This window comes from Lynx rufus, unplaced genomic scaffold, assembly GCF_022079265.1.
Source record: "Lynx rufus isolate CCGP_SWC_20201006 ecotype Redwood Valley unplaced genomic scaffold, mLynRuf1.p SCAF_1, whole genome shotgun sequence".
Classification (NCBI taxonomy): domain Eukaryota; kingdom Metazoa; phylum Chordata; class Mammalia; order Carnivora; family Felidae; genus Lynx; species Lynx rufus.
In genome coordinates this window covers 63,747,523-63,765,618 of record NW_025814823.1, presented here as the reverse complement: position 1 = coordinate 63,765,618, position 18,096 = coordinate 63,747,523, and the positions used below count along the sequence as shown (strand labels likewise).

The following is an 18,096-nucleotide window of genomic DNA, read 5'->3' as shown; positions in this document are numbered from 1 at the left end:
AATATTTGACTATAAGTCAAGGTCTTCAGTACATGGGAATTTGTATCGAAATTGCGCAAAATGGGATCTAGGTACAGTACAAAAGGCAAAAACTTTACAGTTGAGATCCCAATTGAAGACTTGATAGCATTTATAGGGTTTTAAGAGTGTACATGAAAATTGGTTTATGTTACTACTTTAGAACATTTTTCTGTAACATTAGCTATGATTCTCTGAAAGAATTTAGAAGTCGTAAGAATTGCATTCAGACCTTATCAGGTTCTTATCATCACAGTAAAGTCCAGTTTATTCTCTCATCAACCTTTAGCATCGTATTTTACTTCATTACTTTGTATCCATATGGGCCCTCTGCGCTTTATCACTTCTGGAATTGTTTTAAAACATTTTTCAAAGAACTTCTAAGATAAGAGTGCTTAGGGGAGATTCTAAAAAGAAAGATAGAAAAATGAAGACTTTAAGTGATTTAAAAATGACAAAGGAATTTTGTCAATTTACAACTTACAGAAAGAATGCATTAGAAAGCAGAAACCAATGGGTCATGTGCATTTTCTGAATGTGATTGACTCAGTGCTAAGCCTGTGAGTGACAAGTGTCTCTTCATCTACAAGCATCTGAAGGTGGTACTCCTCCAGTAAAACAAAACTACTTAAAAGCATCAGGCAGGGGGGACTATGAATGCCTCTGCCACTTAAAGGGAATTTAATCTCAAATTTGAACCCTTGCCAAGAGATAGAGATGAATAATTTTAAGCCGTAGTTAAGTGTCATGGGACTTTTAATGACCATTTGATATCAAAGGCAGCACTTGCAAGCAGTAGATTGCTTGCTTTAAAACCATTCCAGGGAAATGGCTGAAATACTTCTTCAGTAAAATAGTGCTCACTTGGCTTTTGACATCAATTGCATGAATAGTAGTTTTTTGTGTGTTTTTTGGAGAAGCTCTCTTAATAGATGAGAATTGAAAAAAAAAAATAGCTGCTTTTAAATTCAAGGACTTCAAGCAAAGCTTTATAGATGTATCCTGAGTGGGGCAGGGGGGGAACTTCCCCATGAATTCCTTCGTCTCTAGACACCAAGCATGGAAAGGTGGCTTGGAAGTCAGCTATATATGTATCTACGAGAAGAACAAGAAGAATGACCATGAGGACGTGTATAGTGGGTGACAGACAATATTCTCAGGGCTTTTTATGGATACCAATTCATTCATTGACTCTTTAGGACAACCCTGTAAAGTAGTTACTATTTTTGTTGTTTTACAGGTGAGGAAACAGAGAGGTGAAGTGGCTTGTCCTAGGCCAACATGGCTGTTAAGGAGCGGAGCCAGGAATCAAACAGGGAATACAGAACAGGTGCTATTAACCTCAGACTCTCGGCTACTCAGTGCCAAAGAACCTATTGGGTTACATTCAGTAACACCAAAGACAGTTTCCTAATTTATCAGATTTTGCAGTAATAATTATATGTAATTTTCATCTATGGAATTTTATTCTACTAGAATTCCTTCTGTGTCAATATAAGGGTAATAAATCCCCAGGTTTTTCCAAAACTTCTTTTTTCCCTACCAAGGTCTCTCCTTGATAGATTTGATCATCATAGAGCATTAGCATTAAAAGAATTCTTAGCGATTACCTGGTCCAATTCACTCACTTGGAATTTCTAAAACAATTTGTCTTGCAAGGGTAAAATCGCAAACACAACTGAGAATTATTGATGGTTCAGTGAAAACTAATCAACTAACAAATATTGAACACATATTAAATGTAAAAATTAAACCACTGTGCATAATAGGGATTATAGAGACATGCAAGCAAGTTCTCTGTGTTTTTACCATTTATTTTAACAAAACAAGTAGGTGGGAAGTGATATAGAGAAATGGAGTAGGGGCTAATGAGCAAATAAATATATTTAATCCATATTAAATGTGCCCAATTACAAAAAAATAAATATTTGTTTCTACTTCTTACTCCCTATTGCCACCACAGTGGCTAAGCCAAGTGGCTTCAAAGGGTTTTCCTAGCAGTATCCTTATGCCAGGCGCTCAAACAGTATGTGCTGGCTCTGCTGTGAAGCTTTCAGGATGAGTTTCCTTCTTCTGACTAGAATGCAATGCCAAAAAAAAAAAAAAAAAAAAAGAATGCAATGCCAAAGTGCCTTTTCTATGAACATTCTAGAACAACCTCTACATACCGTACTAAAACTAATCTTTTGTTCAATTTACCTCTAAATATTATGGATGAAGCTAGAGAGGAATTTCCATATTTTGATAGTGATAATGTCTCGTTTTTCAAAGGTTATTCAATAAACATTTATCGAATGCCTCTTATCTAATAGGCATATGTTTTGCTTTTGAAAGACCAATAAATACCATTAGACAGGAGAATCTTTAAATGGTCATTATGGAAAACACACCTTTGTATCTTCTAAATGCAAAGCTTCTAAGTAGCCATTTAAAGTGTGTCAAGTCAAGACCTTGTCAAGAGAAATGAAGAACCTCTAGTGTGATTTAGGTGATAATATCACAATACCCTCAGCCCTGACTACTGCTTTAGGCTAAGACTGGCCACTGGTTAGCTCACCTCCAGAAGCTGGTTGGGTAACTTATATACCCAATCGATAATAATAGCTAATACTTATTAAGCGCTTACAGGTATTATTTCATTCAACATTTCAACCACCCCATGAGATAGTTACGTTACGTTACTAATAGGGAAACAGAAGTACAAAGAGATTAAATAACCTTCCAGAAGCCACAGATCTGATAAGAGCCCAAATGTAAGGCAGGTATGCCAAGTTCTGCACTCCCTTAGCCATTACACCCTATTGCCTCTGACAAAACAGGTTCCTGTTTCTGGCTCCTTGACTCAACCTACCACATAAGGCACTGGTACTTAATGCTGTTCCTTGTGTACAGCCAGCTTGATCTCATCTTTATAGAGGTCCAGAGACCCAAAAGTGGCTCTGACACTGACCCCAAAAGCGCCTTCCTCAGTAGATGGCTGAGGTACTACTTGCTCCTCCTTTGTTCCTCCATGAAACTTTCAGTCGTGAGAATGGTATTGTCAGGACTAAAATTTCATGTGTTGCCTCGACATCTTTGAGCCTTGTAGGGTCCCAAAAGCTTAGATATAAGTTCTGCTGTTGCCAGATATGATCTCCCCACCCACCACCAGCAAGAAAGGCTCTGACCCTGGCTAACTCCCCCGTCAGCCAGACCAGCTCCATCCCACCTTATCTTCAACCTAACAGATCTCCCTTTGTCCTTCCTGGAGAACCAAAGGTCACCTCACCCTCCTGTCTGTCAAGCCTGCCTCCCACAGGTTCACTCTGCTCTCAGGTACAACTTCTGAGGCCCTGAGTGCTTTGTGGTGTTCTGTTCCCCTGGACTATGAGTATATGTGACTAATAAGCTGCTGTGAATCTTACCTGTCCATTGTCACGTGTTGGACCATCTCAAAGTACGGGCTGAATAGGAGGTGGTTAGAACAAGAAAATCCCCGATACATGTGCTTTCACTTAGGTATTGCCAAACAATCCTGACTTTTTTTCTTGCCCTACCTTCTACCTCTCCCAAATGAAGGCCCTATTCCCCTAGCTGCCCCGCTAAAGGAAGCCAAATTGGAGGTCAGTAAGGAATTTCTTCTGCCAAGTAACCAGAAGGAAATTGAAGGATTCTCCCCAACGCCTTCCCCATTTCAGAGCAATGATTGAGAAAAAGCTGCCTGCAAGAGATTCTCATAACAGAGTACGAAATTCCATAAAATACCCAAAACCAGACACTACATTGAGATTTACATGGAAATCAGAAACACATTTTCCAGCAAAGTCTTTCTAAAATATGTATTTACTGCTAATGTATATTTCCAATTTGAAAATTCTCATCTTCTAATCACATTTGTTCATGATTTTGAAATACATTAGATGCACTTACAGCATTATCTCCTAGTAATTATGCTTTAAGGCAAAAACAACATACCTCTTTCACAAAAGGCATTATATAAATAAATTGTTCCTGTATGGAAATTCTAAAGTATTTTAAACTGTATTTAATGTTATAGGTTTTGTCTCAATTTCTGATGAATGACATTTTATTTCTTTATTTTAGAGAATTTAGTGAGAAATAAAAATATTAGTTGCTTTCTAAACAAGAATGAAAGTACTAGTAAAGACACTAAGAAGCCAGGAACACTTGATGAGTTTATTAAACCAAATTCCTTTAAATAACTTTCTTCTAGTCTATATTCAAGAATATGAAAACAGTGCCCTTCAGAGTTGTGATATATAGTAAATCTGTAAATTATAAGACATTATAATGAAAATAGGTACAGTACACATTTCTCTCATCTTCAGATTTATATTTTGCACCATTCAAAACAGCCCCAACTATTTGTGGCTTCCAAATAGAGCAAAACTCACATTCAAAGTTCAATCCCACCATTAATTAAACCAATACTTAAGGAAAGGCAATCGTGTGAACAAATAAATTCAGTTGTTACCTGTATGGAATATATAACATTCCTGCTTAAATAATGTTTTCGGGAATTGCAAAACAAAAACCCCAACTTTAAACCCGTCTATTGCTGGTTGCTTAACGTGAGAAGTGGCCACAAGTGTTTATCTGCTTGGTTAGCAGCCTTGTGAGGTCACAGAGCCTGCACGCTTGCCTCCACCCTCTAGGCACCGAGTGAGTACACATTCTGCGTTTCCTGCACCTTTAGTGAATGAACCTGCCCTCTGTAAGTGTGACATTCTCCTGTGTCCTGCATTAATTTGATCAGAATTCTTTGATTATTTTTTAAGCAGCAGTCAACCTTTTAACTTCAACTTAATTGCTAAATTTCTATATTATTTTCAAGGTGGCAAATATCACCATAGGATGGAATAGCATCAACAAACATTTTGAAAACCAGGTTATAACTTCCCAACTAAAATTATGTATAGATCATTGTATCGTCAAGCATTTGACTTTCAATAACTCTCCGACGTCTGTTTCACTTCTTATCATTTACTTTTCTATGACAAAAATGTGAGGTGGATAGCTTTAAATTTTAATGTTGCCACCAAATTAATTATTTAATCAAGAGTTAAAGAATTATTTTCTTAATTGTTTTCCTACAACTTTTGATATTACAATATCTTAAATATTAATACCTTTAGATCAGATGAATTTTTTAAATTATTTTCTTTTTAATATTTTTTAAGTTTATTTATTTTGAGAGAGAGAGAACGCAATTGGGAAAGGGGCAGAGAGAGAGAGAGAGAGAGAATCTCAAGCAGACTCTGCACCACCAGCTCAGAGCTTGATGTGGGGCTCAAACTCACCAACCGTGAGATGATGCCCTGAGCTGAGGTTGGACGCTCAACCAATTAAGCCATCCAAGCGCCCCCTGATCAGATGAATTTTAATACTATGTATCAAATATTCTCCAGAATGATTATTCATCATTTGTATCATCTTGGGCAAGTTGTTAAATCACTCTGACACTTTCTTTCCTTATTATGTAAAATGCGGGGAAAGTATAATAACTATGTTATGATGTTATTGAGAGGGTTAACTGAGATAACACATGTGAAGTGTTATGTACAATTCTTAGTTCATATCACTCAGTAAATAGACATTATTATTCTTCTCCATTGGAAAAATGCTCATCACTAATTCCTGATCTATTAGTTACATCTTAGATGTAATTAGCATAATAAATCTGCTCCTCTGAATTAAACAATGATTCAAAGCTAAAATCTTTTGCCCTCTCTGTATTCATTGTATGGTTTCTTCATATTATTTAGCGTTTATGCAAATATCAATTTTTTTTTGAACAATGGAAAAAATGAGCATTATCTCAACTTGTGTAGGGACAGAAGAATCTAAGTTGCCCAAGGTCATGAGCTAAAAGTCATTTTTAAAGGAAAGAGTCAATCCTTTCTGAACATAATGAGCACTTAGAGCAAGAACTAGAGACTAATTATCATCAGCTTTTTAAGATGCAAAGTGTAGACACTCTACTAATGATAAAGCCTCATAATTGATAATTATCTTTGATTAACGTGTAGGAAGTTCTTCCAGCAGCTTTCAATGCTGTGTACCATTGTCGTAATTGATCTTTAATTCTTCCATCTACAGATTCCTCTTATCTTATGTTTGATCTTTGCTATCTATAAATAAGGTCCATGCATTAACTATTAACTATTATTAACTATCCCTAGATGTGATAGTACTTTACAAATGTCTTTGCAATTTAATTAGCATTCAGCCTAATTCTTTATATTTGCATATGAAAAGGTACAAGCAGTTCATGCTCTCAGGCAGAGAGGAGAAATCCCTTGCTCTGACCACTTTTGAATTCACTTGATCCAGATTTTGTGAGAAGAGAGAACAATTCTCTCTCTGGATGTGTCTGGGGACACTTTACATAATTGCCAGCCTCTCCTGGAGGAGAAATTGTATTCTGATCCTCTCTATCTTGGGGGGAAAAAACTCCATCTGAGCTGTTTCCTATATATCATTCTAGTTTTTCCTCACTCTCCTTTTTCTGTCCATATTCTCAAATCATCTTGTAACTGCTCTCCTGATGTTCATAAATCACCCTCATCCAACACCTAGTGGCCAATTTTATGCATATATCTGCTGAACCTGACATTGCCAAACACCATCTCTCTGAAGACTCTAACTTCTTCAGCTTTCCTGACAACGCACTGTCCTCCTCCTCCTCCTGGCTCTCCAGTATCTGTTTCTCTATTGTTTTGCCTGTTTCTCCCCTTTCTCCTACTTCCTAATGCTTAGTTTCTCCCAAAGCTTCCACCTTTATGCTCCCTCTTTATTCCCTCCATATCTCTAGGAGGATGTGCTGGGTTGAAGTGTCCTCTAAAATTCTCTATAGAACCTCAGAATGTGACTTTATTTGAAAATAGGGTCTTTGCAGATGTAAAAAGCCTTAACGAAGGCTCTTGAGATGAACTTGTCTTGGAGTTAGGGTGAGCCCTATATCCAGTGAGTGCCATCCTTATAAGAGACAACGACACAGAGAGAAAAGGGCAGCGTGAACATGGGGGCAGAGACTAGAGTGACCCAGTTGCAACCCAAGGAACGCCAAGGATCTGACAAGCCCCTGAAGCTAGCAGAGAGGCATGGGATGGTTTCTGCCTCAGAGCCTCTAGAAGAAACCAAGCCTGCCGACATCATATTTCAGACTTCTGGCCTCTTGTACTGTGAGAGAAAAAGAAAAAGAAAAAAAAGAAACCTGCTGTGTTAAGCCACAGAGTTTGTGGCTAGTGTGGCAATTGGTTAAAGCAGTGCTTGGAAAATGAATACCGACGATCTGGTGGTTCTCACACCAATGGGAAGTGATCCGGGCATGCGAGCTAAGTGCGCGTAGCCCTTGTTCTCTCATCTACCCCCTCCTCTCTCTGCTTTTTCATCTGGATACCCTACCAGTATCTCAAGTTCTATTTTATCAAAAGGACTTTGTCTTCTCCCCCAGTTCACACTCTTCTTCATGCACTGTTTTTTTCCTACTAAATTTACAAACACAAGACCCTGAAGTCTGTTCTTTTTATTAATAAAGATCATCTTGCTGGCTCAGAGTGTTTCGTATCCTCTTTCTCTTCTAATGCCTCCATGTAATATAAATTACAAGACTTGCCAATATATCTACCTATCTCTCATATTCATGTTTTTCATTCCAACTGCCCCACCTTTTCTCATTAAATTACCAGTTGATTGCATTATTTCCCAGAGAAGACTCATCACCTACGCCCTGTTCCTGATCTAAATCATCTTCCATCCTGGGCCCAGATCAATCACTTTGCAGCAGGTCTATACTCTATTCAGGAAAATTACTAATTGATGGCAAAGCAATTAGTACCCCTGTGTTTCTTCAAGTCTAATTCAGGGAATACCTGCATCATGTTAATGTGGAATATTAGAATGCAGATTTCTGGACATTTTCCAAAAATGAACTCTTCGTTTGGGATGCAGAGTAATTCCCACAAAATGCTTATGCAAGTTCAATAGTGTGAATACACTTTACTCTGTTTCTGCCAGAGGGAAAGAAATCCATCACTCCCCCCACCCAAAATATGCCTTGCTTATTTCTACTCAAAAGCATTAAACTGAATATCACTTTTAACCTCCTCTCTTTCTCTTTCTTTAAAAGCTCATTTCTTATTTTTTGTGAAAACTTTTCCAGCCACACCAAATTATTCTTTGCCACCTCTGGATTCCTATAGCATATTATTGTGCCAATGATTACTTGCTGATCAGTTACATATCATTATCTAAGCTATCCTGTGGTTAAGCTTTGTTTCCCTAAGAAAATCTTAAGCTTCTCCACACTGTTCAGAGGATCTAAGTGTGTGCTGAATCAACGTTTGCAAGGTTAGGTGTCGCATCTTAAAAATCTAACCAGTTATAATAGGAGACTTAGATGTATACTGCCTCATTAGAAAAACTAATGGAAGTAGATGTTTATATTCCCATTCTTTCCACTTGAGTACAATTATGAAACCTGACTGGTGATAATTTAATAATGATAATGTGCTTGATATTTGCTCTTCGTAAATTTGAGAGTAGATCACTAGAATGAAACCACCAACTTTAAGTAACATTGTCTACTGGTCTAATAGCCATTGGATTAGTCTTAAGACTACAAAACTTGGTTAGGAATCTAGGAAAATAATTATGCTTATAAAAGTATAATGTTAAAACTAAACCAGTATTCATTACTCACTTTCAAATGTAAATCATTCCATTCATGCTGACAAATATCTATTGAGCATAACATGTACTATGCAAATCAAAATACTGATTACTTGGTCCATGGCACACTAACCATGGAAATTGAACATAGAATGATCTCTGTCAGTCTTTATGAAGAGGAAAACACAAATATTCTGCAGAGAAATACCAATAATACAGAGGTTCAATGAGCCTGCTTTTAATCCAAATAAATATAAATAATCACCAATAATATTTTAAGATTTGTTCACAATCATAAAATAACATATGTTTTTAAATCCTGTCTTGGCTTTCACTAATTAGCTTTTGCCTTTCCCAGAAGAAGAGTTCACATTACAAATTTCAGAATTCAAAATACATTCCCTGCATTCTCCATTCCTTATTCTCACTTCTCAGATGTTACATAGAGAGAAACTGGACAAACAATCATACTATATCTCCAGTACTTCCCCTGTCCACACATTTGACACAGTGAATGTTCCTTCAAAATCCAAACAGCATTACCTAAACCACTCACTCAGACCAAACCCCACTGACTTCTTCATCAACACTCAGTGTGGCCCAAAGCATCTCATTGATTCATTCAAACATCAGAGCAACTATACGCCAGGCTCTGTTCCAAGTATAAAACTAGGGAGGAAGAGCTGAATCACATCAGCCCCTACCCTCCAACAATTCACAAATCCGAAGGATAGACATGCACATAAAAAAAGACCATAAAGAGGTGTGGACGCCCTGATCAAAGTGCACAATGGCTTCCATGACTTCACAAAGCACAAGGCTCAAGAAGCAAGTTGATTTCATTGTGTAATTACTTAACAAATGTCCTTCTGAATATTTCAAAGTGCAATTTACTTTTCAAAGTACAAATATCTTTTCATGAGAAGCTGTTGTATCTAGGGGAATGACATTGGAATCATAGGGCATAGACAACATAGACTCATACAGTTACTCTCATTAACTCACAGCACTAATAAAAAACAATCCATATATCACATCATCAATATGATGGTATATCATGTAGTCAATAAAAATTATACTCTTAAAGTTTCAAATAACTTGAGGAATGTTGTACGAAAAAATTAAGATTGAAAATGCATCAAGAATATGTTTGCGGCTGTACTAAAAATTGCCTACAAAAAGGGATGATACAAATATACTAACTAGTTATTTCCAATTTATTACTTCCTTTTTAGAGTATCAAGTATTTTCTAAATTTACTGTTGTAATCTTAAAATAAATATTTTATATAAATAAAACTCCACACTGTCCTAAAAAGGAAAACTACACTCCCCAACGTCTGAGGAAGAAAAAGAAGTAAGTACACAGAAAGTTTGGTGGAAGAAAAGGCATTGAAAGGAAAGCTACCACTTGCCTAACATCCTCATCACAAGAGATTCTCAGATATTTCATGGGAGCTTACTTATAAGGACTGCTCATTTTGCAGCTCAGTAAATTTTTACAAAATGTAAATCTTTATATCCAAATTAATTAGTGTGCCTTAGTGCACTCCCCAATAATGTGTAGTAACTTACTGCCCCTAAGTATTGGGGCAGCAGTTAAGTAAGCACACCAGGCCTTTCATATTATTAAAAATGTGCTCAGCCCTTCTGTTTGCTCTTCCCCCAGTGGCTTCCCCTACGGCCACGCCCCTGCACCCCCACCCCTTCCCCCCCCCCCCCCCCCCGCCCGTATGCGTGGCCTCAGCACCCCCTCCCCTCCAGCAGCTTGTCAGAAAGGTGGTGGAGCAGAGAGGCAAAACCAAGTCAATCTCAACAGCGAATGGTGGAAATCCAAGAAGTTAATTTCAATAACTATTTTTAAAGGGCCAAAGGGACCAAAGAATGTGTAACTGACCTTTTTGTGCTGTTCGTATGCTAATTTGGATAATGCTTTCAGTACAAAAAATGTCTCCACGTTCCCTAATTATATGGCCAGAAAATGCTCAGAAAGATTTCTTTGCAGTATTTTGTGTTTCTTTGCAGTATTTTGTGATAAACTTAACTTTGAAAATCACTTTTAATCACATTACTAAAAACAAAGCAAGATAATTAGGAGGGAGAATAATCAGCTACTATATCTGATCAAAATTTCCCTTCATCTTTGATATTGTTGCCTTGGAACAGTCGCCAAGCCTCTAAAACGTCCCAGTTTCTCCAGAGGGGTCGTGGGGGTGCTGAGCTAAATTGGCCTGTTATATCTCTGTCAGCTATGAAATTGTATATATATACTTTTAAAAATATTGTTGGGATGAGCACTGGGTGTTGTGTGGAAACCAATTTGACAATAAATTTCATATTAAAAAAAAATATTACTGGGTTTAGAGGCTCCTGGGTGACTCAGTCCATTAAGCATCTGACTCCCGATCTCAGCTCAGGTCGGGATCTCACAGTGAGTTCGAGCCCCACATCAGGTTCTGCACTGATGGTGTGGAGCCTGCTCAGGATTCTGTCTCTCCTTCTTTCTGCCCGTCACCCACTTGTGCTCTTTCTTGCTCTCTCTCTAAATAAATAAATAAACTTAAAAAAAAAATTTTTAAGTGTTACTAGGTTTAAACAAGACCTCTTGAAAAACAATAAGCAAAAAAAAATTTAAACTGGAAAACATTTTAGTTGCTCAAATGAATTAAGACACTTATTCCCACTATTTATGTAGATTTAAAAAATTATACACATAGTTTTTTAGCCTTCATATTTTACAACTGTATAAAAGCAGCACCAAAATATATAGAACTCAAAACAAAATTGGCAATCTTCGTAATAAAACAGAAAATAGGGTCTAGTTCTACAATAGAATGGCAGTGGGTGGTTTTACCTCATGAGTTGGGTACTCCAGAAATTAAAATAATTTCTGGGGCGCCTGGGTGGGCTCAGTTGGTTGAGCGTCCGACTTCGGCTCAGGTCATAATCTCACAGCTCGTGAGTTCGAGCCCTGCATCGGGTTCTGTGCTGACAGCTCAGAGCCTGGAGCCTGCTTCGGATTCTGTGTCTCCCTCTCTGCCCCTCCCCTGCTCATGCTCTGTCTCTGTCTCTCTCAAAAATAAATAAACATTAAAAAAAAAATTTCTTAAAAAAGAAATTAAAATAATTTCACATAATGCAAAAACCAAGCCTATCTTATTATAGTTATTAGCATTTCTATTAGCATAACAGTTTTTTACCACCATTTGTCAGAGTCTGTGATGTTTAACCTCATTGTTAATTTAGTCCACATTATAGCTTGTAGGTACAGTTATAATCCCAGGAAAAATAATCAAGGCTCAGAGAGGTTGAGTAACCTGATGAGATGACAAAGCCAGCGAGCAGCAGCACCAGATCTGGACACAGGTCTGTCTGATCTGCCCGTGCTCTTATCATTGCCCTAACACCCATTTTGCTCATCAAATGCCTCAGTGACACACCACTGTCCGTTACCTGACCTACCATACGAGGTCCTTCTTGAGCTGACCCCCAGCCTACCTCTTTAGAATTATTTCCCACTTTTCCCTTTTGTACGTACTTCATTCAAGCAAAATGGAATCACTTCTTTTTCCCACCTTTGTGTCTTTGACCAAGCTATTTGGTCAAAGAACCTGAATTCCTAAACATATCTCAGACTATTATACTCATTGACTGTGAAACCAGTTTGCCTTGTAGAGAAGCTATGAGTCCTGCCCTCAATTCTCATCATTTGCTCCTCTTGTATGCATTTATCACCTCATTATTGGGTATTATAATTCATACGTTTGGATTTATCACCTCCACTAGAGTGGAGTTCTTATGCACAGAATCAAGGAAGAGTATATTTTTGTATCTTCAAGGCATTTAGCACAAAGGGAATGTGATTGGATTAGAATATTAGTTAGAAAGTTTAAAAATGAATATTTTATTTTAAGTCCAGGTAACATGCGTTGGAAACTCGAGCTGCTCTAGTCTTAAGAGGGCAACATTTAAGAGGGCACACATATTTACACAACAACACACACACACTCTTAAAGAAATTAAGTAAAATAGAAGTAGAAATATGGAAAGCTGAGATTATTTGTTGGTTTTGGCTAATTGTCACTGAAGCATAAAGAAACAGAATCAACTTGGGCCATAGAACTCTAGGCCTTCCTTTACATTTCCGATTCTCACAACTGGTGATGCCCAGAATGAAATCTGGTAATTTTTAAAATTTCATCAAAGAAAAATCAATTTAATATTTTCACTCTTATTTACCTCTCTGGTTAATCTGTAAAAGTCAAAATAAAAGCTGTAGCAGTGTCTGCACAGTAAAAACATCTGTACCTTTACAGTTAATGTTAAAAGTTTTTTCTTAAAAAAAAAAGTTTTTTCTTATGAGATTTTAATTAGAAGCAGAAAACATGGATCAAATAAACTTTCAATGTGCACACATAATTTGCCCTCCCAGGCTATAGAGTTCTGTTGTGAAAAGCTCTATGGCCATTTATGGCTCCTAACAAAATGTTTGCCATCAAACAATGTCTTGGCCCTGTTTTCTGCTTACAGTATGTCTGTTCATCCTTAACTGCCTGCCTGTTTCACTTCCCTAGAAACCTCTACAGGAACTGAATCCATCAGCTTTCCACTCTTCCAAATAATAATCTGTCATTAAGAAAAAGAAAGCCATCTTATCCAAGGGCCCCAGGTTCACTACCTTTCATCACAACACTTCAGACTAAATCACTATCATCTTACTGGATTATGTCACTGAGATTCCTTTCTCTTTTAGCATCCATATGCATCCATATAATCAATCATTACATCATCAATTCTCCATTCGGAAATTTTCTGGGATTTTTCTCTTCATCATTCTTACCACCTTCAGCCTAATCCAAGCTGCGGCTTCCATAGCCATCCATCCTGCACAGACCTCTGTGAGCTACAACGTGAAAGTCAGTCCCTTCAAAGGACATGTTAACTACAAAAGAGATCCGAACGTACAAGAAAACAAAGTTAGTTATAAGATCTACACATCAGGCACAAAATAAATATTTATTGAATGTAGGGATATAATCTATTCATGAATATTTTAATGGATAGAGGATTAAAACACAAATACAGCATATTCTTAATGTACAATTTCATCTTAAGTTATGCCACATGATATGTTTTATAATGTATTTCTAGTTCCTGACTTATTCCACATTCTTACTGTCCAGAAATAGATCTGACAGCTGTGGCCACAGATGGTAAAAACTTAATCAATTGAAAAATCCAAGATACTAATCAGTACACAAATACTTTTCTAGTAGGTGTTTTTGGAATTGTTACCAACTTACTGGCTTTTGTTTCCTTTTCCTCCATAGATCATTATTCCCGGATTGGACTACAACAGATGGCAGAGATGACTTTTTTTTCAAATGTTCTACATTTTTTTAAACCTCAGTTTACAGTTGAGGAAGTAATAAACGTTCTTGACTACCTTGAAAAGCGTGTTTAATTTCTGTGTGTTTAAGTAGTATGTCAAGTTTATTCACCAAGACCCAGAACCAATTTACTGTTCTCAAACTTTTTAAATGCTTCATTATCTCTAAACAAAACCAATGTAACAACAATAACACCTAGCACACCATAATTACACAGTAGATATGTTGCGTAGATGTACAGAACAATTACACTTGAAAAGTTGAATTTTTGCCTTCCTTAGCAACAGAATAGATCCTATTTAATAAAGAATAAACAGCACAGGGGAGAAATAAGAATATTTGTATTTTGTTTGAAGCTATATTTTCCAGAATGCTGTCTAGAGCCATGACCTTCAATCACTGTGCTTCCTCAGCACTTTCCTTGTGAAATATTCAGAAGATCCTATCTGGTGATCTGAGGAAGACCAGACAACTTTATTTTATTAAGTTATCTGTGTCAATAGGAAGCATCTCCAATGAAATTCCTCATTCAACAATAAAAAATAAAGGTCTACCATCAAGTTATTTTATTTTGTTAAATATGATAGAGTTGATAAGAGACAACACCAATACATTTCACAGGACCAAAGGATTGAGCTAAGCCATGTGCAAGCTGATGTTTACTGTGTGGTAGATGCCAAGGACCGACGTGTCTTATTTAATCTTCACCACAATTCAGGAACCAGGCATTATAATTTTCTGCAGTTTTTAGATGTCAACTGAAGCACAAGGAGTATCTGGTTGGTCCGAGGTCACATGACCAGTTAGTGGTGAAGCCTGGACTCAAATCAGCGGGTTTGACTCCAGAGGCTGTGCTCTTATACAATCTGAATGTTAACAGCAGCCTGAGAAAGGAAACACAATATAGTCTGAGTAGACTGCAAAGGCCAAATAAAAGAATGCGGCAAGCTAAATTCTAGAAATAACGGAAGGGGAGAATCAGAAATCAAAGTCAAGCATTGGGTAAATGTTAGAATCTACCTAAAATATTAAGGGACCAATAATGACTCTAGAGAAATCTCAAAATCCTTGCTAATGCAGTCTCTAAAATTGTCAGTAACACAAACTAATATGCTGCTAGCTAAGTCATATGCTTCATTCCCATCTCATCAAAATTGTAAGGTAAGTCTCCTGGATGATTTTCTGTAGGAAAAAAGCTCCAATCTTAGGACCAAATTAATGCAAAAATAAGAATTTCTTTACAGAATTTCATTTACAAAAATTAATTGCCACCTGATATTCATAGATTGCATCTAATCTGAATAGAAGAGCTACCCTTAGGTACTTTAGACCTCAACTCACCAATACAGTAGCCACTAGCCATATGCAGCTACTGAGCTCTTGAAATATGGTAGTCGAAATTGAGATATGCTGTAAGTATAAAATATACATCGGGTGTGGAAGGGGAAAAAAGCACGTAAAATATCTCATTAGTAACTTTTATATTAATTACATGTTGAAATAATGATCTGGATATGTCAGATTAAATAAAATAAATTACTCATATTAATTTCACCCATTTATTTTTATTCTTTTTAAAAATGTGGCTGCTAGAAATTTTTAAATTACCTATATGGCTTACATTATATTTCTAGTGGAACACTTTTGATGCTTTAAGTGCACTTAGTGAATTTACTTGTATTATTACATAGTTTGAATCATATGCTAAGATTAAAACCTTTCTTCTGAATTCATATCTGATATAACTTTCAGCTTCTGATTAAATGCACCACATTTACTCAAATGCACTTTTGTTTTCAAATTCTGCATGGAACAGTGAAAGAGAGCGATCTTATTTTGGTGCCATACTTGTAAGACAGTTGCAAAGCGTTGGAGCCACCAACTGTTCAAAAGTGGCAATACCCGACTAATTCCAACCCTCACAGAACAAAAAATAAACAGCTGAGAGAAACTTCAAGTCTATGAAGGAAAAAAACATTTAAAATAATATGTAGACAATATGTATGATTTCTGTTTTACACTAATGTGGTTTGTTCATCCAACAAAAATATAGTGGCTCACATTTTAGGAAATTCTATTTGGAAAATAGATGGAAATCGTTCGAGAAAAAAAATATTGATAAGTATCTGGAAAACCATATGCTGACTGAAAGATTTCTAATAAACACTAATGGGTCACATAGAATTTTGCTGTTTGAAAATCTTAATTGGAAGAAATCAGAAAATAACAACAATACATCTTTCGTAAGTGAAGCAGATTATACCTATTTTTAAAGACATGCTTATAAGTTTGAGAAGATTTTAGTGATTTTAAAAAGTAGTTGTCACTCTGGAATATGGCTCTACAGGGCCCTCTTGCATGTGGGAGTGTTCTAATGACTGTTGTGGCTGGTAGCACTTTCCCAAGTGCTGGTGGTGCTTCATTCAGGACCAGGGACCCTGATGTATCCTCTTGGCTCCCACCAGTGTTCGGAGTCTCCTGGCTGGTCTTGTGGGAAAATTTCCGGGCTTCCTTGGCCTGATGAATGAGGAGGTCCGTGTCTTGTGCCTGAAGCTAAACAACAGAGGCAAAACAGTCAATTTAGCAGACTTAAACTTTCAGATGCCCAACCTTAGGGCACGGGTCCAACCATGGAATGTTAATCCATCCAGTTAGTCTTTCTTGGGTGTTTAACAATCCCAACAAGGATATTACCACAGCTCTGGGGAAATTTCTACCAGGAAAGACAGGCCATGGCTCTTACCTGTGATGCCTGTGGCAAAAGACAACCCTGAAACTCTCTGGTGTCATCCACATATAAATATAATACTTCCAACCACTAACCTTATTATTTTTTTTTTAGTTTTTTTTTAATGTTTGTTTGTTTTTCAGAGTATATAAGCAGGGGAGGAGCAGAGAGAAAGGGAGACACAGAATCTGAAGCAGGCTCCAGGCTCTGTGTTGACAGCTCAGAGCTGTCAGGGGACTCGAGCTTGCAAACCGCAAGATCATGACCTGAGCCAAAGTTGGACGCCCAACAGACTGAGCCACTCAGGCGTCCCCCTAATCTTATTTTTTACTAGCAAAATGAACCTTAGAAATTTGGTGACATCTGAGAAAAAAAGTCCTAGTTGCTGTGCTTGGAGAACATTAAAATGAACACTGGCGTGTTTATAGTGGTGATGGCTTTAGAGGAGGATGCATTGAAAGAAGATGGAGCCTGGCTTCATAAATCATTTAAGTAAAGAAACATGAAAACTGTGTTTGGAAACTTAAGCTTTTCTTATTTTGAGGCACACATATCTTCAGGCAACATGAGGAGTTCTGATGTTTAAAGGAATTTTCTGTGATTTTAAGAATAGTGTACAATCTTCTCTTTTCCTTTGTGGACTCAGTCAACCTTTTTAGAAACTTAGTTTTTTAGGTCTTCTAATACTGGCCTGAAATATATGATAAATAAAATCTTCCCTCAGAAAGTTTCTTAGAACTATCAATTTGTTGGTAAAGATCTATATTCAAATGCATTTAGTATGTTTGAAACTAGACACCATCTCAAAGCTTTGTTCTGATTTATTATCTCTTAAATGCATCTATTTGAAACTGTCTCATTTGAACATGTTTTATTTATGGTGTGATTTTACATTAAGAATTATTCTTAGAAAAAAATAACTCTAGATGTTTATGGGTAGCCAACATGTGTGAAGCTTTGTAACATATAACATTTACCACTGATACAATTTCAAACAGAAAAACAAAAAAGTATTAAAGTAGACGTGGCAGGCAAGGTAGAAAACACTCTGTTTCATGTTACACAGAAGCGGTAGAGATATGATTTCCACCCTGATGGAAATTATACACTAATTGTGGAGGCAGGACTGACATGTGACATGGGAATGAAAATTACAGAGTAGGAGTGAGTGTTAAACTTTGTAATGAATGCCAATGGGTTCCAAGAAGTCTTGATGCAGCAGGAAAGTTATCATTGAAGAGAAGGGACCTGTGAGAGCTTTAAAGAATAAATATAGCTTGGACAAATA

At 36.9% G+C, this 18,096-nt stretch overlaps 1 long non-coding RNA gene across 1 annotated transcript; it reads right to left on the bottom strand.

Annotated features, from left to right (window-relative positions):
- Positions 1-13,687: 13,687 nt before the first annotated feature.
- Positions 13,688-16,925, bottom strand: LOC124514919 (uncharacterized). Its single transcript, XR_006962694.1, has 3 exons — positions 16,344-16,925; positions 15,422-15,490; positions 13,688-14,964 (listed from the first exon to the last, which is right to left on the bottom strand). It is a non-coding gene; the product is annotated as an uncharacterized LOC124514919 (long non-coding RNA).
- Positions 16,926-18,096: the final 1,171 nt, after the last annotated feature.